This window comes from Eublepharis macularius, chromosome 12, assembly GCF_028583425.1.
Source record: "Eublepharis macularius isolate TG4126 chromosome 12, MPM_Emac_v1.0, whole genome shotgun sequence".
Taxonomy (NCBI): Eukaryota; Metazoa; Chordata; class Lepidosauria; order Squamata; family Eublepharidae; genus Eublepharis; species Eublepharis macularius.
The window spans coordinates 44359958-44382024 of NC_072801.1; the positions used below are offsets into that span (position 1 = coordinate 44359958).

The 22067-nt window shown below is 40.8% G+C and overlaps 1 protein-coding gene across 1 annotated transcript in view; it reads right to left on the bottom strand.

The window, feature by feature from the left end:
* ZNF652 (zinc finger protein 652) overlaps positions 1 to 19508 on the bottom strand; it is a 34574-nt gene extending 15066 nt beyond the window's left edge. The window contains exon 1 of the mRNA XM_054993050.1: positions 19055 to 19508. The gene's annotated coding sequence lies outside the window, so the exon portion shown is untranslated. The remainder of the gene's footprint in view (positions 1 to 19054) is intronic.
* Positions 19509 to 22067: the final 2559 nt, after the last annotated feature.

Genomic DNA, 22067 nt, shown 5'->3' on the forward strand with positions numbered 1-22067 from the left:
TCTACATGCTCCCAGACATATCAACTTTGCGCATTTCCTCAACCATTCTGCTTCATCAAACAGCTGATAACGGTAAGTATGACCAGTGTGTGCGAGCGCGCAGAAGTGCATTACCATACTGTCAGCATGATGTCATACTAATGGGGTATAGAGAGCACAACTACAGCCCCAGGTGACTGCCAGCCACGGCACTCTAACCTATGCTACTACTGGCAAAACACCCATAATGGCTATTGCCTTGTAAGATCAGAGTTGCACAAAGCAACCCAAGCAGACAGTGCAGGCGGCCCTAATGCAACTCCTTACAAAGGATGTGTAAATATTCACTCAATAGTTCCATATTCTTCAACAGGTGTATACCACCATGTGAGTACTTCTGAGGAGGAGCAACAGAATCTTCAAGAGCAGAGCTTTGCATGTGCAGAGCTTTGGCACACACTCTTTGCTGCTACTAGAAAACATGACTAATTGCAGCATCCAATAGACCAGGATGGACTCCATTCACAGTGCAAACCACTTGCAGAGCCTATAACAGGATCAGTGGTCACAATGACCAGGGCTGCTCCACTATTATGGTGTTGCCAAATATCTTGTTTTAGCCCACTTCTGCACCACAACAGATGGTTCAACAGACCACTGTATAACAAGCAGAGTTATTCCTCTCATGGCCATACAGTGATAGGGAGAGTTCTACTTGTGGTCCTCTGACTTGCTGCCAGTATACCTGATGCTGTTCAATAAACTTTACAGCTGTGGCTGTGTGAGATTTGGTAGACAGGGCATGATTCTCATGTCCTGCTTTTCATTGAATGCAGCCTTCTTCAGCATAAAACTTTCTGGGGAGGACTGAGGTAGTGATTTAATTTTATATATTTATACTCATGCAAAGGATTGCATACTCCACAGCTTCCACTGTTAGCCATGCAGCCTGCATTACTAAGGGTGGGCAATGATGGAAAGTGAAGTTTGTTGGGATGAACAGGGAGTGGATTGAGGTAGCATGGTGATGGTGTACAGGGGAGTCCTGACCAAAATGACTGGCTTATGGGCAGCCAGACAGCATGAGTGACCCATCCTAAATTGATGTGTTTAATGGGGCAAATTCTCCACTCTGCAAGAGCCACCTTTCTGAGTTTATTAGCCACATGTGAAGTTTGAACCAGGGACAGTGGGCATGCTTTGCCTCTGCCTCCTCATAGAACTGTGGTTTTCTCTATAGTATTTCACTGGAGAAAGGCAACCATGTGTCAATCTTAGGCCAACAGCACAAATCAGAACCCACTTTTATTTCGGAGCAGTCCTTTAACCATACAACCAACTAGGCAGGGCATCAGAAAGCATTCAGCTGCCCGAACATCAACCCCAGCCATATACCCCCCCTTTTGTCTCCCCACCCTGGGACAGCCAAAATGTAGTGCTGAGATGAGCTGCATTTTGGGGGGCATCTAATAAATAAAGAGGTTATCTAGCCATCACAAGGCAAAACTGCACCTAATTCAGTAATAGTGGCTGAAGATCAATGTGCATCCTGGAAATGCACCTGTAGAAAGCTTGACTCTGATCATTAATCAAGGCAATTAAGTATTTTACCGTTAGCCATTAGCAGACCTCACTATTAACATACATTTCTATTCCCTAACAACAGGATCAACACCAATATTTGGGCAAGCCTCACTTTAATTTCCTGCCTTGAACTAGTTGCCCAAAGAGCTGTAACGTGTATAATTTGAATTGCCTGTCGAATATTGCCTCTTGTTCAGAATAAATCTGCCTCTGAATACTACCCATTCGCACATGCAACCTTCTTCTTTTACACCTGATTCTGAATAATTCCTAGGACTGCAAACACCACTCCTCCCAACTAATCAGGATGTATACACCTGTTTCCTGTTTCCCCTCTCCCACATTTCCAAACCTGAAAAGAAAATAACCTTTTGATTTGGAGCTCAGATGCTTGTTCGATGCCTGGGGCAGAAACCTTCCTGCATGCCCCCAAACTATCACCATCTTGTGAACTGCTTGAGCTCCCACCTGACCGTGGTGACAAATGGCCTTGCATTTCCATCTCTTAGATTACTTGTTGCCTACATGCCTGAATCCATCGCTCAATATTGGATCCCACTGGATTTCATGCTCTATAGCTATACGTAATCTCTCTCTCATCCTTTGTTCTTTCCTCTCACACATCTTTCTTCTCACTTCTGCTCTTGAGAGGGGTAACTTTCAGAGCACTGGGAAGATGCAACTATTTTGTGGATAGCGACTGCTAGTGGGCAAGTCAAACATACTCAAGTCTATCTATCCTCCCAGGGTGGTTGTTGTGAGGATAAAAGGGAGGAGAGGACAATATAAGCCTCTTTGGGTCTTGATTGGGAAGAAAGTCAGGATATAAATGAACTAAATAAAAATTTCAAACTGCATACTTAGTGTTTGGTTTTATTTGAACACTTGAACACTTTCTGCTTTCTCTGTGCAGATATTTGCATTCCTCCTGGCAGTAAACTTTATTTCTGCTTTTCAGTTAATCTGCATTCTCAGTATTTCTTCCAAATTTCTAACAGCATGTTGCTACTTAATCCCAGATCCCTTATTACTTTTATGTGTGTCATTGCCTAAATGCAAGGATTCAAGCTTGGTATAAAACTGAAGCCAGAGGTTCTCCAGGCATGTAGTAAGAGGTGGTAGAAGGAAGGTAGTTTCCTCATACTAGAGCTAGTTTAGCACAGATTTGGGCGCCAATCTGACAAAGGCCATATCCACACAGATAAGCTTCCTTGTACTCACTTGAATTCTGATCAGTCAGACTGATCAGAAATTTTAATAAATAATTTATTTAAATAAAGTTAGTAAAATTCAAATAAAGTTAGCAACAGATGACGAATGCATGATATATAAACTTAGACTATGTACAAGCACTGGAGTTTGTGCATGTTTTATATCCCACATTTAGCCCATCTAACACTGATGAGTCAAACTATATTTTATCATTATTTATATCACTATATTTTATCACATTATATCACTGATTCTGATTACACAGAGTACATTTAAAAGTTCCAAAGATAAGCTAAATAATTTCTTTATTTAGACCTTGCTGGTCTCCTGAATGGGGACCCAGTGCAGGTTTTTACAAGGGGGGAGGGAGAATGATGCATATGAGGGAGGGAGCATGCAAACGCAAATGTTAACTTAGTCCCTGATGACTGAATGTAGCCAGCCAAAATAAAATATTTTATATTAACCTTTCTTACCCACAGAATAAATGAGTCTATCATTTTACCTGGATTTTAACTCTGTTTGCACCACTGATTCTGCTTATATTTCTATCTAGCTTCTCTAATAAAAGTTCCCAAAGCAGCTGCAAGTATTGAAAATTAAATTCACAAAAACTTAAAGCTACAGTTACAGCTGGTGTACTGTTACATCAAACTGATAACACCATAAACAAGTCAATGAGATCAAAACCTGAAACCAGTGCCCCAATTACATTTTGTAAAATAGTATCCACAGCCAGTGTTAAACCAATCAGGGCAAAAGCCATTCTAAAAAGAAAGGTTTTAATTTCCTAAATGTTTGACAGGTCTGATTTCCCTTGTGATGGAGTTCCCACTGAAAATAGACCAAATTGGCATTTGCTGAATGTCAATTGACAGAAGCAGTTGCAATGGAAAGTCTTCTGAGGGACTCAAGGCATTGGAAAGAGGAAGGGCACATAAGATGTTACCTAGCCACCGATGTCACCTGAACACTGCAAGACAGTCAGATCCAAGATTATCCCCAAGCTATAGACATTTTAGGGACAGTGTGACCCCTTCCATAACAGACCAATCACATATGTTGAGATCACCTGATTTACATAACAGCAGCAATGCTGTCTTATCTGGATTGAACTTTAGTCTCTTGATTCTTATCTAGCCCACTACTGAGTCTCAATATCAGTTGAGACCAGGGTTCAAGAAGAAGGAGATGTGTGTCAGTATATTGATTTCACTAGAGTAATCAACATTTTCTGATCCAGGACTTACCCTTTTAATCTCAACCTTTAATAGTGTCATGGACTGCCCTGCTATGGAGTCAGAAGATGAGTCCTCATCAGAAGAGGGCAACCTGTCACCAAGCCCCACCTTGGCAAGACCCCTATTGTGAGGCAGGTTCCTCAGGAACCCTGAACCAGCACAGCAACCACCCCCTGAGCCAGCAAGGGTTTCAGCCAGGAGGCCACAGAATGGACTTGCCTGCTGCCAGACCTCCCAGAGTCTCCTGAAGGACCCCAGAAACAGAAAAGGCGAAGGGTCTAGGGTAGAGGCCTGGACCAGGTGCAGAAGTGCATGCCTAGCAGCTCTAGACCATCCCCCTGCTGAGAAAGTGCCAGGAGAGACCTGAGTCATTACAGGATCTGGGTCCCAGTACTATGCATGAGTAGTGGAGATGGCGCAGCTTGGACAAAGGAGCTTAACGAGGGAACCAGCCTCACCTGTAGGGGAAACTCCTTATATAAGACTACAGTGAAGCTGGAGCTATTGTGAGATCAACTTGTCTGCAGTCTTGTTGGGTAGTCAGTTTTGGTGATTCTGGGAACCTTGTTACCTGACCCTTGGACTGCTTTTTGAATTGTGTTACCTGACCCTGGATTGTGACTTTGGACTGCCTTTGGGTTACATTACCTGATCTGGGAATGCGATTCTAGAATCACAGCTATTGGAGACCCTGTAAGTTTCTAGGACTTGTATCCCACCTGGGGAGCAGAACAAACATGGAGTCTAATTTTCATGTATATGCCTCTTTCTCCTCCTAACTTTCCCAAAACATAAGTTCATTAGAGTCATACTGGTTTGTTTATTTTTTATTTCATTTATATCCCAACTTTATTTCTTCACTACATGAAGCCTGGTGTGTTATGCCAAACCCCTATTCTTCACACAACCTTTTCTTAGTAGCTCCATGCACATGTGAAACACTGGACAGAAGAGAAAGTCTAACAGCACACAACTGGATGGAGTGGCACAGCAGAATTCTAACACCATGTTATGAGATATACCTGCCTAGAAATTCATAACTATGCCAGGTAGTCCAGAGGAGTACCACAAACAATTTCATCAAATGCCATAAGCTAGTCCAGAAGAATCAACAGGGACAAACACCCCTCTGTTTCCCAGCATAGGCTATCCACCAATACAGCCAAGGTTAGCCTTAAAGCCTTGCCTGATCAAAAGTATCCAGACAATGAGTTTTATCCAAGAGAACATGGCACGGCCTGCTTCACTGGCATGTTCACAAAGTGGATATTTAAGGCTACCCTATAATTTCCCAGGTCTGTTGAATCTAAATGAGACTTAGCAGAGCTAAGTCCATGGACCCCAGTCTCTCTCCATCTCAAGGAGGCATCTACCAACGCTGTAATAAAACTGGCCAGTTTCTCCCTGCATGTTGAAACTTGCTTGGTTGGGCAAGGATACAGACCACAAATAATAAAGCTGCAAGAACCTGAGCTAGATGGATTACAGCTTTTGTAATAGATTGATAGCATCTTATATGTTTCATTTCCATGTCCAAAAAGATTTTAAGTACTTATCATGAAATCAAAATTCTCCTTGGCAATCTCAGCAGTTGCTAATATTAAAACAAACAAACACTGTTTGGCAAAAGGCTACTCTAACATACTTTGTTCCAGTTTGCTGTCTGGAATGCTCTGAACTCCATCTGGTTCTTTTAGGTGGTGGTGGTAGCTCAAGAGTGTTTTTCACTAATCTTATCTAATAAAAGAGCCATTATTCATGTATAACCATCAGGATAGACATTGATGCCATGCTCTGTTGGTCTAACACTGAAGATGGTTTAGATGATGAAGTTGCTGACATACTGCATCATTCTCTTAAGCCTGCACTGGCATTCAATTACTGATTTTTGACCTATAAAGCTTCAAGTGGCTGGAAAAATCTCAGATACTATTGATACCCTGGCACCTAGGAATTAAAATATCTTCTGGCCCTGGTTTGGACCTTATATTTATTATTTATTTATTGGGCTCCCCCCCTCTGAGAGCAGGCTCAGGGTGTGTTACAGCAGTAAAACACATAATTTACATTAAAATTCACAATAACAATGCAGAATTTCCATAAAACACTACCCCAAGACAGCGATCTTACAACCCATCTCTGCCACGGAGACCTTCTCCAAGTTCCAACACAGTCCCTGCAAACTTCCAAGGGTTTCTGTTCTAACAGTGGAATACCAAGCGCACAAACATACTGAAGATCGATATTAAGGTAGTCTCCATGGCGGCTTCTAAAAATTTGTCACTCAGGAAATTTGGCAAAATCCAAGCATAAGTATTTCAAGTTCAAGTTCACTATTACGATCCAGGATCAGAACCCAAGTCAGCACATACAACAATATACAAGCATATGTACTTCTTAGAAGCATGACACAGAATTGTTATTTAAGCAGGTTTTCTGTAGTAATGTAAACATATATTTAATAGGCATATGTTAGCACCACATGTGTCTAATGAATGTCTTTAGCTGAGAAACATTTTATAGCTGCTGGTAGATGCCTCAATCTAAGACAAAATGGAGGAGAAATTAAAAGGGATTGTACCACTCCTGTGTTGAAAGAGCTGCACAAGTTCAATTCACTGTGCTTGTTCTTACATGGTATACCCTAAATGGCTTGGGACCAAGGTGCTTGAAGGACTGCTTCTTCCCAGACTACCCATCCCAACAGCTAAGACCTTCCTCACAAGCCCTGCTCTTGGAGGTGAGGCAGGTGACAAAGACCAGGCTTTCACAGCAGAGGCACCTCACCTGTGGAACACCCTTCCCTTTGAGGCTCATCTGGTGCCTACTCTACTATCTTTTAGGCCCCAGGCCAAAACACTGCTTTTTACCCAGGCTTTTAACAAGGGGTTGCTCTTTTAACATAACTTCTATAGTCTGTTTCTAGACTGTTTTATAAGCCCTGTTTACACCAAGCTGGCTATCCAGAAAGACAAAAAATACACACAATTTTATCTAAATGGTTTACAGATTTTCAAAAATATGTATATATTCAATATAGATTATAGAAATGTTATTCAGTAGCACTACACCAACACAAGGCAGAAACAAGGCTCCAATTTAGCAAATCCAACCTGCACATTAAAACAAGTTTTTGTAGGTGAATATTGTAGCAAGTACAGAAAGCCTCCTGTCTGTGGAAAAATACTATATCCAGCAAACTGAGAGCCTTCTCAATAAGTAGCCTTTATATTACAGAACAGTCTCTGGGAAGCCTGCCAAGTTTCTGTTCTTCTCTTGTGCTATTAAAACATTTTTGTATACCAAAGCTTTTATTTTAGTATTTTATTTCCCTCTTCACTTGTTGTTATTTATACTACTTACATGGCTTTATTCTTCGGTTTTGAGATCTGATCGCAAGGGCTAACATTTGCTTTGTGGGCTGCTTTGGGCAACTTATTGGAAAGGTAGCAAAAGAAATTAAATAGCAAGATCCAATGAAGAAGGACTTGTATCACGGATTTTCTACTTTTTCCTTTGAGCAGTTGTCCCCCACCATTATAAACTTACTTTGAAATTTCATTCAGCTTCAAATGCCATTTGAAAAGGCGGGTTGGTTGAGAAATATACCCAAAGCCTTCTTGAGAGCAGAGGCTTAACTGCACAGGGGTTTTCTTACCCTGCCCCCCAACACTATGCAGCCTTCTGCATTAATCCAGAGATCACCAGATAGCCCACAAAGCTTGTGCCTTAGGGACAGTGTCACTAGACACAGCAGCATACATTGTCCACATAGCCTGTTTTGTGTCCACAATGCTCTGATCTCAGACTATTATTTTGCATCATTCACATCTGAGAACACACACAAGATATATCCCCATCTCACATGAAGAGTTCAAAGAAGTCAGTAAAGGGATATCTGAGAGTACTCTTGGCTTTGTTTACAACAATTCAAGTTGTCCTATTCTGTGACACAGAAAGGTGACCCCCCCCCCCGCCCAAGAAAGACAAAAGTGCAGCCTACTATCATTGCCAAGGTAAACGTTAAGGTGTAACTCTTCTTTAACGATAAATCCTTAATCAAGTTCCAAGAACTCCACTTAGTCGACAATTTGTTGGTGAAACTACAAATCTTATAAAAACCATTCTGTGGTCCCAAACCACTAATTGTTCTATCTGCATTTTCCAGATTAGTTTTATTACAAAAACATAACTTAAATAAAATGGAGACGTTATTAACATGTTTCCTGATATCAGCCAAGTTTTACTTGAAGCAAGTTCTGCTCATGAACACTTGTAACAAAATAAAATAGTTAGTTTTTAGAATACCACAAAATTCACTTATTTTTACTTCTCAGCTGTGAATTTAATAATATTTAAGTAGACTTTTAGGCTTACTCAGACTAGATGCAACCCCCGTCTCATTTTATGGCTTGATCGTAATCATGTTAACTCAAAAGGAAATTCCATTGAGCTCAACAGTATCTATCCTTCACAGCTGCAATCTTATGTGTACTTACTTGAGAATAAGTCCCAATGAATCCAGCAAGTCTCACTTTCCAAGTAAACATACATAAGATCTTGCCATGCTTGTGTTCAAGATTGCAACCGTATAACAAAAATCCTATGCATGTTTGACTATTGTACCGAATTCAGCAAGATTCCCAGAAGCTGGAAGCTTTAATTGTGGTACAGTATGATACAGTGGGCTGGATCCTGCCAGATCCTGCCAATTTTCCTACTTGTTCCTGCTCAATTCCCCTCCCCGCTGCAACCTCTGTATAGCATAATTATCTAACAATGCTTAGGATAGCCTTTCAGTGGTCAAAAGTTGCTGTTGCCCCCTCCTCCTTTCAACCACAGAAAAGCTGGCAAGATCCAATCCAGTAACTTATTTGGTAACAAGTGAGAGTCTTGTTCCCTAGTGGGGACAGACCGCTGATTAGAATGGAGGCAAAGTATTAAGTGGGTTTAAGAAAAAGGAAAACTCACTTCAATTAAAACTTTACATGCAATTAGAAATGGGGTATGACCATTATTTCACAAGTGAGCAGGGGAACGTACTGGGTAGTAGCAGAGGACGTGTTTCTTGGCTGGTGATTTGCAAAGCAAACTCTGCTTGGAATCAGAAGGCTGATTGGTTCATTTGTCCCTTCAAATGAGTGTTCCTGTGTCTAAAGGAGTGTTTCCTACTGCTGCAGGGAGATTTTAGAAAGTAAAGGCACCACTGATTGAAGGGAGAATTTTTTAAAAATTATTTTAACAGAAGACTTACTGCATTGGTAAGGAGGATTTAGGCTAAACAACAGTTTCCTGCTTTTCTAAAAAGCAAAAAGAAAACTTTTTTGTCTCTCAAGCAGGACACTAACTAGACATAATGTAAGATTTCATGGTGGATTACTTTGATCCGATAGCATTTTCCAAACAGAATTAGGTTCCCTTTCCCCCCTTATAGCCCACACCTATGCATATTTACTTATAAGTTGGCCTAGCTGTGTTAATAGGCTTCTTTTCAGGGAGGTAGTCATGTTAGTGAGTTAACAACCCCCTCCCTAAAGTCTTGTGGCACCCTGAAAATATTTAGCATGGCATAAGCTTCTGTGGGCCATGCATTATATGTAGGAAAGTGTGGTCTCAACTTGCAAATATAAATGGATGTAGGAAGAGGTTGAAACAATTAACCTCTTTATTCCAGATATGTTAAGTTTGTTGTAATGAAATTATATAGGAATTATACAAGAAAAATTATTTTTGCATCTGAGGAAAGTGAGCTCTGACTCTCAAAAGCTTATGATGAAATCAATTTTGTTAGTCTTTAAGGTGGTTCGAGACTCCTGTGCAATTAACTTTTTATTATTTATTTATTATATTTCTATTCCGCTCTCCCTGCAAAGGAGGCTCAGACCACATCACAACAGGGTATAAAACAAGGTAGCACAATAAAACAATTCCAATTAATAAAAACCAGTGGCATTCACATTGCACCATCCCTCCACAACCAAAACCCATGGGGTGGGTGGCAAACTGTTAGACGTTATACACACCAGGGGTGCAATGTCCCCTTCTTGGGAGGAGGCCAGTTGAAGACTACAACCTCAACCACCGTACCCTTAGCAGAACATCTCTGTCTTACAGGCCTGGCGAAATGATAGTAAATCTTGCTGGGCCCGTATTTCCACAGACAGAGAGTTCCATCAGGTCGGTGCCAGGGCTGAAAAGGTCCTGGCCTTGGTTGAGGTGAGATGGACCTCCCTGGGGCCAGGAACCACCAGCAGATGTTGGTCTGCTGAACGAAGGGCCCTCTGAGGAACGTATGATGAGAAGTGGTCCTGCAGGTATGCTGGTCCTAGTCTGCTAAGGGCTTTAAAGGTTAAAACCAAAACCTTGAACCTAATCCGGAACTGCACTGGGAGCCAATGCAGCTTCAATAGTATCAGTGTTATATGTGACTGGAACAGAGTCCTGGTCACGACATGCACTGCTACGTTCTGGTCTAGTTGCAAGTTCCAGAGCAGGCCCAAGGGCAGCCCGGCATAGAGCAAGTTGCAGTAATCTAGACTGGAGGTGACTGTTTTATGGATCAGAGTGGCAAGGTTGGAGGCTGAAAGGTAGGGGACGAGCTGCCTGATCTGACGGAGATGGAAAAATGCAGAGCTGGCAACTGCTGCAAGCTGGGCCTCCACTGACAAGCAGGCATCCAAGGCCAAGGCCAGACTCCTCACCACCTGAGCTGGTGCAAGTGGCGCCCCATCAAGGGCTGAGAGTCAAATCCCAGAGCTTAACATCCCATGGCCCAGGTACAGGACCTCTGTCTTTGTGGTATTCAACTTCAGTCAGCTCTGTTTCAACCATTCAGTCATGGACTCCAAATCCTTTAAAACCCTTTGAATAACTTTTGAGGGGTGTCCATAAAGTAAGCTATACTTGGAAGGTTTTGTAATAAACCCAACACAAATATTTCAAATTGAAGACACTATCCATTATGCTATGCCAGCTATGTCACCAAAATATTAAGCGCAAACTCTGCTTAACATGTAACTAAAGATCACTCTAAATCAGAGGTCCCATTTCTCAGCTGCACATCTGTGGTGACCACTGCAATATATCCAGGGTGATACATGTTGGTAAAACAATTAAATGCAACATTATAGTTGCAACTGGTTCAGGATCCTTGTTGTACATTTACCACTTTTTCAGACATGTGTTTCTCCTCCATAGATTCTGACGGCTGTTAAGGAAGGCCAGAGAACTAATAGTAACTTTCCTATAATATGAGAGAAGACCATAAGAAACATGTTGTGAGTAAGCCAAGTACACAGGCTTTGTGCAGCTTGAAAATTTTTCACCCTACATTACCAACAGATTCAGACAAATTAAAATGATTGTCTAAACTCTTTAGGCAACTTATGTGTATAATCTACATAAACAATCTCTGTAACTGATACTGATGTAGTTTAGGTATTCTTTGATCAGCATTTATGGTGGATATCTAGTCAGCTGCTCTTAATATAAGGTATTTTCACAAAAGGAAGTCCCAAATTTTTACTGTTGTTTTAGGTATAATGGCTTAAGAGCCTGTAATTTCAGAAGTATATTACAGTGGCATACCTTTTCCATTTAAAAACAGAGGTAAACCAACTTTTGAAATCTGGGTAAAATTTATAGGGATTAATATTTTTGTTTCTAATAGCCTCAGCCAGAAAGCAGCACTCTGTAATATGTTTAAAATTAGATAGGTTAATCAATTTACAGTTAGAATTTTATGTGTAGCATATTATATGCAGTCCACAAAGGTTTTTAGCAAACAAAGATTTTTTTTAACTATTCATCTGCCCACACACACTTATGGTAGTCATTATCCCTGATATCCCCCACCCCCCGTTTATAAAATCTTCCCAGCGGGATAACCTGGAAGCAATTCATACCAGAGGCAACTAGGCAAGTAGCAGTCTGCATTGACAAATATAGTACTGCTCAGCTTGTAGTAACATACTCAGTCTACATTATAATGTTGGCCACTCAATAGCTCTATTCATTTTGGAGATGATTTTTCAAACACACAAGAATCTATTAATTTATATACTATTTCTGACCTTCCATTAGCCTATGAATGCAATGTTTGTGTGTTAAGTTGCAGAGATGTGGTGAGTATGCACTAGTGGAACATGTATACCCGGAAGATGTACAAGGAAGTATTTTCACTTGGTCCAGAACTTAAAAAGATAATTTGTATAGTTGAGCTATTTTGGTGCCCTATTGCCTCACCCCTGCATCTGGACTGGCTCCTTAGTGGAGTGGAGCCAAAGAACCCATCTATACTGCCAAAACTGCTCAGCAAGTGTTAGGGTCATCTCCAAATTGGGACAGCCATGGAAATTTGGACCCAGAAACCAGAGTTTAGGTTTCACGGGTCAAGCTTACAGTGCTTTTCTGGCTAAATTTAATTTTCTCCCGTAGTATTTGTTATTTCCTCACAATTATAGCAACAAGGTACACACTTCCCACAAGTCGCTGGGAATTGTCTTCATTAGTGAAGGGCACTAGTCATAGACTTGCCAGGAAATATGTAATTAAATAGAAACTTTAGGCTTCCCTATCCCTTCCAAATGTTAGCAGATAGGCCCAGCTGAGTAGTTTTCAACTGCTCTTAGCTGACATAGGTAAAGGGAGAGGGTATACTTTAGCAGCAAAAGAATATGTTCAATTAATTTAACCCAATGATCCAAATCAAAGCATCCTTCATGACTGCTTTGGGGACAGAGGTCAGCTGACTTTCTTTCCCCTTAAAGTGACTGGTCAAAGGTAAGAAGATTCCTCTTCCTTTATTCTGAATGTGATATTCAAAAGTACATCACATGCATACACATGTAAGGGAGCACTGAAACAGAGGGTTGTAGGTGTGAGGGGACAGTACGGAGGCCAGGCAAGGCAAGAGAACATTGGAGGTTGAAAGGGAAAGAAATAAGGAGACATTCTTCCCAATGTATTCTGTTAGAGATCAAGTATTAACTGATTTAAATAAAAGTTTCCATTTTGCAATGCACATATTTCCTGAATAAGAATGCATACTTGCTAGATAGTTGCTATAACACTTAAAACATTTATTTACAATTCAATAGAGCTTTTGTAAAACCAGGAGCACAATCCAAATTCCTTGATCATGCAGATCACAAAAACCATAGAATTATATCTACTTAGGGACAAGAGATTTCTATTTGGTGCTCTCTGCACACATGTAATCCTAAACAATGCTATTCATAATTTAGAAGAAAATACCATAGAGTGTAATGGGACTTATTTTCAAGTAAGCATAGGATCAGGCTGCACGTATCCAGAACTTCCATAAGCAAGAGTTTCCAAATGGCATGGAAAATAAATGTTCAAGCTATTCTGTCAGCAGGGTAATAAATATACATGCTCTGAGCACTGGACACTGCAAAACTGAGTAAGTTTTTTAGGGGAGGGGGAGGAATATCACTAGGATCTCTTGTGAAGTCCATGGTTTGGATCTAGTAATGTGCAAGTGGAAATGTAAACAAACCTAGTGCAGCTCTGCTTGCACAAGATCTTGTGCAACATCTAGTGTTTCCTTCCCTATGTAAGATATTCCCCACAGAGAAACACAAGTGGGAATATAACAAGTATGACAATCCAAGCAGTTGCTAGTCTTTTTTCATGAATTTCTATTTGTGCAATGGCTCTAGCACAAACAGAAATTTTGAATTGGATACAACCACATATATTTGCCCCTGTACTGATCAACTATATAAGCTTCACATTGATCCTAGTGAAATATAGATGGACATCTCCTGGATCCTGACACCATTAAGTACTTGTTTCTTCCTGGACCTAGTAGCAAGACAATGACAATATATACACATGTCATTTATAAATTTCTGAAGTCAGATATTTTTTCTTGAGTTCTGTTTTAAAAATATAGAAAAAAGCGTTTTACTCAATTTTGTTTTGAGAGTTATGATTCCATGAACTATAAGTAGTAAAATGTTTATATTAAATGTAAGCAACTTTTAAAGTGATTCTTAAAAAATCAGTATGTAAACCGAACAAATTCAATTTTCTTTTAAAATAACCACTTTTAATTGATCCTGGTGCTTTATATGCGAATGTCTATGAGTGAACATACATGTGTGTAAGGGAGTGTGACAAGGAAGAAAGATACAGATGTACATATGCAAAATGGAGAGATCAGGGTTAAGGGGAAGAAATTTTTCTTCCCTATTCTGACCACCCCCACTATGCCATTTATTTCCTAAAGCATAAATACATCACTAACCTACTACATGTAGCAACATTTAAATTACACAAATTAAGCCTGTTGGTACAGGAATGTGGAGCACAAAAACACTTTGAAAAGGGATCTAGCACAAAGAAGCAACCTTCAGGTGCTTCTGTATGTCAGGCCCACAGGATGCAATATAATGCAACCAAAATCAATAAAACTTGGGTGCATATAATTGTAGGCCAGGTTGCAGTGACTGCTCATATGTGTATTTATCTACTACAATCCAGCCTATACTACATACAAGATGAGCTCATCATAATGCAGTGCATGTTCATTTCACAGGAGAGATTTACAAACATTAATATAATGTTGGGCATAAATAGGTAAACCAGAGCAACAGCAGAGGATGTCAAATGATAGATCAGTAATAAATCAATTCTACCAAGCATACACTACTGCCAGCCCTAGAACAGTGCACACACCTTTTGGACTAGTGGGATGACAAATAAATTGTCCCACAACACATTGTAGTCACTCTCCCCACTTCTTAAATTGATATTCCACTCTATAATCACACAAAAGTAACAGTGCAGAAAAAAATCTGTATGGGTGGGAATCAGGGGAAAACCCCTTTTTTCTTCCAGTGAAAACCTGGAAATTTGGGGGATGTCTGAAAAAACTCTCATGAAATACTTTACTGGAATGAATGGAATGCTTTTAAGACAAAGTGTTATTCAAAACATGTACTATGAAGACTTGTATGTAAGACTCTACACCATTAGATAAGGATTATTCCTATGCATACTATAGACATATGCAACATTTCCAAACATATGTTCATTGTTTAAATGTAACTAATTTTGTCTATAACATTCTGTAAGACAATAATATACTATTGAAGAACTCCATGTATTTAATGGGCCCAAATCTTGCTTTCAACATGCTAAAGTGTAGCTAGTTTTATTGTGAGAGTGAGATTGTATCTGTGCAAATTATACACTTTACAGCAATCTCTTTCAATCACTGATATTCAGTTCTGTTCACAGAAAACCAGATATTTAAACTTAATTCCATAAATATACCGAAGAGTACAATATATTATGCTAAGTTAAAATACACAGTTTATTATGTCGAAGTAGTAAAATCAGCTCTGGCTTGATACAAATTATACTTCCTTATTTCATTCCACACACACCCCAACAGATTCCCCCCACGGCATCAATATTTCTGGAAATTTTACATCTTTACCCAAGCAGTTTACAATCAAAGACATAATACAACCATTAATCCCGAACTGACATGCCATCCTCTGCTCCCTCTCATAAACCACTGTTGTTTCATATAATGCATAAACTTCAACTGAAAGCAGAAGTGCAAAAACAATGCTGCAATAGATTAAAGAGAAACATTATCATCTCAAAGCATAATCACTACCATCTCAATGCAGGTGCCGCCAAAACATTCCTAGGACTGAGAGCTGCACGCTGTTCCGTCCCAAACAATCCCAGGCATGCACACTATACTATTCCTCGCCTTAAGAGAATCTACATAAATAATAATAATAAAATGCATATAATCTTCCAGCATTTCTCTCCTGTGCTACAACCCTGCCCCCCAACACTCCAGATCAAGAAACAGCACAACAGAAAGTAATACTGAATCCCATCCTAAGTTAAATTCCTAAGGATGTAGGAGTGGAATGCATATCTCCAATGCATTTTTATTCTGTCCTAGAGTGCCACAGTGGATACAGCTGGAGAGAGATGTAACCACTTTGGCACTCTAGGACAAAATTATTAACTGCTACAGCTCGTCCTTAAAGAGCCAACAATCCCCCCAAAACTTCCTATGCTCACGCTTTGCCCATTGTAGTGAATTTCCCCATCTGTCCCCTCAAACTGATACAACTCATGTCCATCCTAACCTTCTTTATTGGCAAACAATCACTAATTGCAGCAGACAGAAGATCCAGCAAATCCTGGCCAAGGTCCAGAAACCAGCACTTTTTGTGTGCGTGTGTGCTAAACCTAAGGTGGGTACTTACACTTTCTCCAGCACATCTATTGCAAACACTGAGCCATGGCACAAAAGCGGATGGCCAAGTCATGGCCTCCCACTTCTTCTACAAACTTTTCATTTTTCATCTCTCCTTGCACAATGCAGAAACAACCACATATACCTTCCATATGGTAGATACATCTGTCCACCTACTGCACTTCTGTTGTTTCACAAGATGTTCAGAAGAGAATTGTTTAGGAAGTCTTCTTGAAGGAGCAAAGCTCCAGTATAATGCTTCAACTCAGGTGGTGACTTTTACTAGGGATAAAGTCTTTCCTACACTGAAATTCTTACTGTCTTAAACACATATGCTTCCATGCATTGTTTGGGTCATCCCCCTCTTCTACAGACAGCCAGTTTGGTGTACTGGTTAAGAGCGCGGGACTCTAATCTGGAAAGCCGGGTCTGATTCCCCACTCCTCCACTTGAAGCCAGCTAGGTGACCTTGGGCTAGTCATAGCTCTCTGGAGCTCTCTCAGCCCCACCCACCTCACTGGGTGTTTTGTTGTGGGGATAATAATGGCATACTTTGCAAACTGCTCTGAGTGGGCATTAAGTTGTCCTGAAGGGCGGTATATAAAGCGAATGTCATTATTATTATTATTACAATCCCACCCTGAATAACTTTTTTCTGTCTTACTTGGAATCACTGCTGTTAGATTCAAATGTTGCCCTATCTTGAAATTCACTTACTGACTGAAAAGTTTGTAAAATCGTATTTATAATCCACCTTGTGTCCCCTGAGGAAAATGGACAATAAATACAGTATTTGAGTTTACACAACTTCTCTCAGCAAGAGAAACACTACACATGCACACGTCATGAACACATTTTTCAGCTGCCATGTGCATTCCTGTCAGCACAATCCATCTGTAGTGTGCATTTCTACCATTTCATGCAAACTTAAATGCTATTATCACAACATAATAATTGTTTTGTTCCATGCAGTTGTTTATTTAGAACTACTGCAAATCCTTCTGGGATATGGCTGATGGATAAGCATTGGACTAAAGCATACAGTGCTCCCTGTGAGCAGTCACTGTTAACATGCATACCTGCATCTCCTACACCCTTTAGCATTGCCCTTCCTTTCTCATCTTGTCATCACCACAACCACTAGCAATTTAGTGACAGACTGGATACTATCAACTCCTTATACACATACCACAACTATGCACAACATCCCTCTCCTCCTCGTTTTAACTAGTACAACATTACCTACAAGACCCTAAAGAAATTATATTCCTCATCCCAAAGGTATTATAACCATTTCAAATCCCATTCATTGTGTAAACAGACAATTTCCTAGTTGCATATACTCTTCCCTGGTGGAGAGTCCACTCCAAGCTCTGTTCACCATCAATCACTGATACCCTAACAACCAACTCACCTGGCAATAGCCTCTTCGCCCCTCTCCTTCATGTTATCCTGATAAATGTTCACTTGAAACAACACTGGTCAAAGCGTCTATAATTTTTTGCACTCTTTTTCAACCAGGTGAAGCAATCCCTTCTCTCCAAAACCAGAAATCATCATCATCTTCTCCAATGGAAACTTCCAGAGGTGCCCATATACCACAGAGCTTAGACAGAGATAGTGTTGCTCCATCTGTCTCATGAGGGAAATACACTAAACTTTACTGAGGATAATATCCTAACAATTAGCCAACCTATATTCACTAGAGCAGCCTTTTCAAGATAATGTGTTTGAAACAAAGGTACCATTTTTCCTATGAAAGCAAGGATTAAAAAATTAACAATGGTTTTTCAAATTTTTTTTTTTAATTTCCAAAGGCATGCTGCTGCAAGGTCATTTTTATTCACTACATATGATCAAGTGCCAGGTTCCAATTGTGATCCCTACAGCTGAAAATGTCTTTAGGCACCTACAGCAAATTTTGCAGACCTGAATCACCATTTGAAATATTTTGATAGAAATGACTTTGAACTGCAACAAATATTAATTAATTAATTTCAGCTGATGTCAGTGAAACTATTTGGAAATGAGTGGGGACACTTCACACATTATCTATTCTTCTAGCACTGCAAATATGAGGACACTTTGTAATTTGTTCTCCTAATGGTTCAAAGCTATACCACCTTTTACAGTACATCTGTTCTGGTTGCTATATTCTGAAGATAGGCAAGAATGCAGGGCACAGATGATGTTCCATTCTGAGGAATACATTAAATGAAATCAAGAAACACCACCACCTCAAAGATGTCTGCAAACAGCATCCTTCCTCCATACCTTTCATTTTTTTCCAAAGCATGGAACAAGATGTTTATCTCTGTTCCTAATGTCCATCTCTAAAGTCCCAGATCCACACACACTTTTTCAATTTCAGTTCTTGTAACACTTTAGCCTCCACCCCTCTCAGCTGGACATACAAATCCTTGCCCTCAAAGAGACATCTTGAGTTTCTTCCTCTTTTCTCTCCTCTCTGCCCCCGACCTAACTCCACAGCAGTCTGAAAGAGAACTGGGATCGCAGGGTCCCAAACCTTCTCGACAATGATGCCCTCTGACCGGGAACCCTTGCTAACTTTATTCCAAGCGCATCAAGGCGAGCTGCAGCCACCTAAAGGAGGGGGTGAAGAAAGCACTTTGTTAATGCTCAGAGGCACTCTTCCCTATTGTTTCTGGATGCTCCGGGACTGTGAAACGGAATACCTCAGATATCTTATCAAGAGATTCGGGTGCTCGTGTGATCAAAGCAGGCTTTACCAGCCTCCCCGACTCTTCTCTGCAGCACTCACCCTGGCCAGGACCCTCCAGTGCCGCCGTTCCCACTCCACTGTCGCTGCCGTTGCCGCCTCCTCCTCCGCCGCCGCCTCCTCCACTACCAGCGCCGCCGCCGCCTCCTCCTTCACCCCCACCGCGGTCCATGCCTGGGGAGGGGAGGGGGGAAGGCGGGGGGCGGCCGGGGCCCCTCCTTCCTTCCTGCCCTCCCCTCGCGCGAGCCCCCCTCGGCCGCCCTCACGACCAGGCCTAGGCCCTTCAGCCCCAGCAGATGCCCCTCTCTCGCGCTCCCTGGCCGCGGATCTCGCTGGCGCTCGCGCCCTCCCCTCAGCCGCCGCCGCAGCGCTACGTGGCCGCCGCCGCAGCCAACCCAGTCAGCCCGTCAGTCAATCAGCCTTGCGACGACACCTCCTTCCTTCCTTCCCCCACCCCCCTTCCTTGAGCGTCGCTCGTTGACTCGTCGTAAGACCGCCAATGCGCTTGCGCAAAACCTCGCGCGAGAGCTGTTTTCCCCCTCGTTTTGCTTCCTTTCCCTCTCTTCTCCCCCTCCCATCCATCTCTGCGCACCTTCACGCACATCCGTTTACTGCGCGCGCAACAGGCGCGAGACTCCCCTAACGTGCGCGCCAGATATAAAGCGCAGCCTTTGGGCTTCGGTTTGTTTGTTTTCCCCAAGTGTTCTTTCCGAATGCGCGCGCTCGCCTGAGGAGAACAATTGATTGATTGGTTAGTGAGAGGGAGGGGAGCTGGCGGGCGCATGCGTGGAAGAATTTAAGGCTCCCGCGCCAGTCTTTGCAGCCGCCGGTGAGAAGGAAGATAAGGGTTGTTTGGGGTTTGTTTTTTTTTAAATCTCCCGTTAACAGTTTTATTCAACTGAAAGTTTAAAGAAATTATTTATGAACATTTTTTAGTACTATACATTTTTAAGTTTATTAAGGAAAAAGCCAGAGAAAACTTCGCACACACGCGTTGTCTCTGGACTAGAGATAATTTTGCGTTACTTTTGTTGTTGAAAAACGAGAGAGTTCTGGCACTTTAGTAATTTACCGAATTTTATTCCAACATAAACATTCGTAACGAAATGGGCTGCGCCCCCCCCAAATTATACTGGAATAAAATATTAGTTTTGAGGTAGGTTGCCAACCTCCAGGCGGTAGCTGGAGATCTTCCAGACTTAAAACTGTCTACTCCAGGCAACACATATCTGTTCCCCTGGAGAAAATGGCTGCCTTGGAAATGGATGCTATGGCATTGTACCAAGCTAAAGTACCTCCTCTTCCGAAACTACTCCCCAGGCTCCACCCTCAAAATCTCTAGGAGCTCTATGACAAGTGTTTTTGTTGCAAAGATATGGCTGCCTGTCTGGATTTAAAAAAAAATATTGACAGAGCTTTTACATAGTTGTAATTTTCTTATATTTCATTTGCATACGTGTTTCCTTATACATGCATACTTCATCTGTTCAGTAACACTAGTTGGCAGAAGTTCATGGGAATGTTTTAATAAAGGGTGGATAAAAACTGTTGCTTGTTGGAGATGCTGGACCAGGAGCCATGTACAGATTGGGAACGAATGCCCGAAGGTTGTTATTTTCTGTGTAAAAAGGGTAAAACAAAGGTATTAACACTATCATTGGAATATGTGCGAGAAGTGCTTTCCGAGTATACTAATATACTTTAATAAATGTTTGGGGCCATTAAAATTGTCACCTAACTTTATAAAATGCTTTATAAGGCATTTAAAAGGAAATGCTTTAAAATGCTTTAAAAGGAACAAATTCCAACCTGAAACTTTGCTCCAGAACATGAACAGTAACCACTTTTCAATAGTCATAGATCCAGAGGAGTTAGCCGTGTTAGTCTGTAGTAGCAAAATCAAAAAGAGTCCAGTAGCACCTTTAAGACTAACCAATTTTATTATAGCATAAGCTTTCGAGAATCAAGTTCTCTTCATCAGATGATCAGGCATCTGATGAAGAGAACTTGATTCTCGAAAGCTTATGCTATAATAAAATTGGTTAGTCTTAAAGGTGCTACTGGACACTTTTCAATAAGGTTATTTATATAACTTTTGAGTTTTAACCTGACAATTTATGTAATATGCTTGTGTCTTTAGAGCCCCTTTCCATTTCAAGCCATTCTGAAATAGATGGATTTTTCCCCAGCTGCTTGCTGTGCACAACTGATAACTAATTTTAGATCTCATTCATCTGCTTAGTCCATCATGTAATATAACAGGATTACCTTGTATTACAATAACATCAAGAAACTTGTCACACCTTTAAGGTGTTCACATTTGGATATGTTCCAACGATTTGGGAAAGATGAAGCAACAGATTGCAATTAGAAAAAGTAGCAGTTATTAGCTGCTTAACATTAGAATTAATGAATTTAGTAGTCAAGAGGAAGTCTCACATAAAAATTAAGACAAGGAACGGATCCGAAGAAAGATGAGACATATTTGTGAAAATATGCACAGTGAGAAACAAAGGTTTTTTTGAAGATCATCTGGTTTTTTTTTTAGTTTTTTCCTTACTATTTGTATATCTCATTGTTTTGTCAGGAGAAAGTTTTCATTGGATGTTTGAATTTTCAAGAACTTTGATCAGAAGGGGTAGGTTAAGAAATTAAGGAGAGATTTTTTAATCTATTATCAGTGGTGGCATTAAACTACCTGCAGCTTCTTAATATTTTTTTTTAGCATTTAGATAGCAGAGAAGTACACTTCTCTGCCTAAGAAAATATCCATGGCTAATGGGTTGGCTGATTCTTCTTGTTCCAGCAGAGGGGAAGTGATTAAAGCTATTAAAAGGCAATTACAGATGTGGATGTTGTCCACAATTCCAGAAGCAGTGTCAGATCTAGATGCATCCACAGATTTGCCATCTGATCCTTCAAGAAGAGTTTAATCATTTCCAGAAAAGGCTTTTCTCCAGCCAGGCAGTCCACAGAATCTCACAGTCATCAAATTAATCTTGTCTGGATTGAGCCTCATTTTAGTCAATCTCATCCTATTCATTATAACATATAA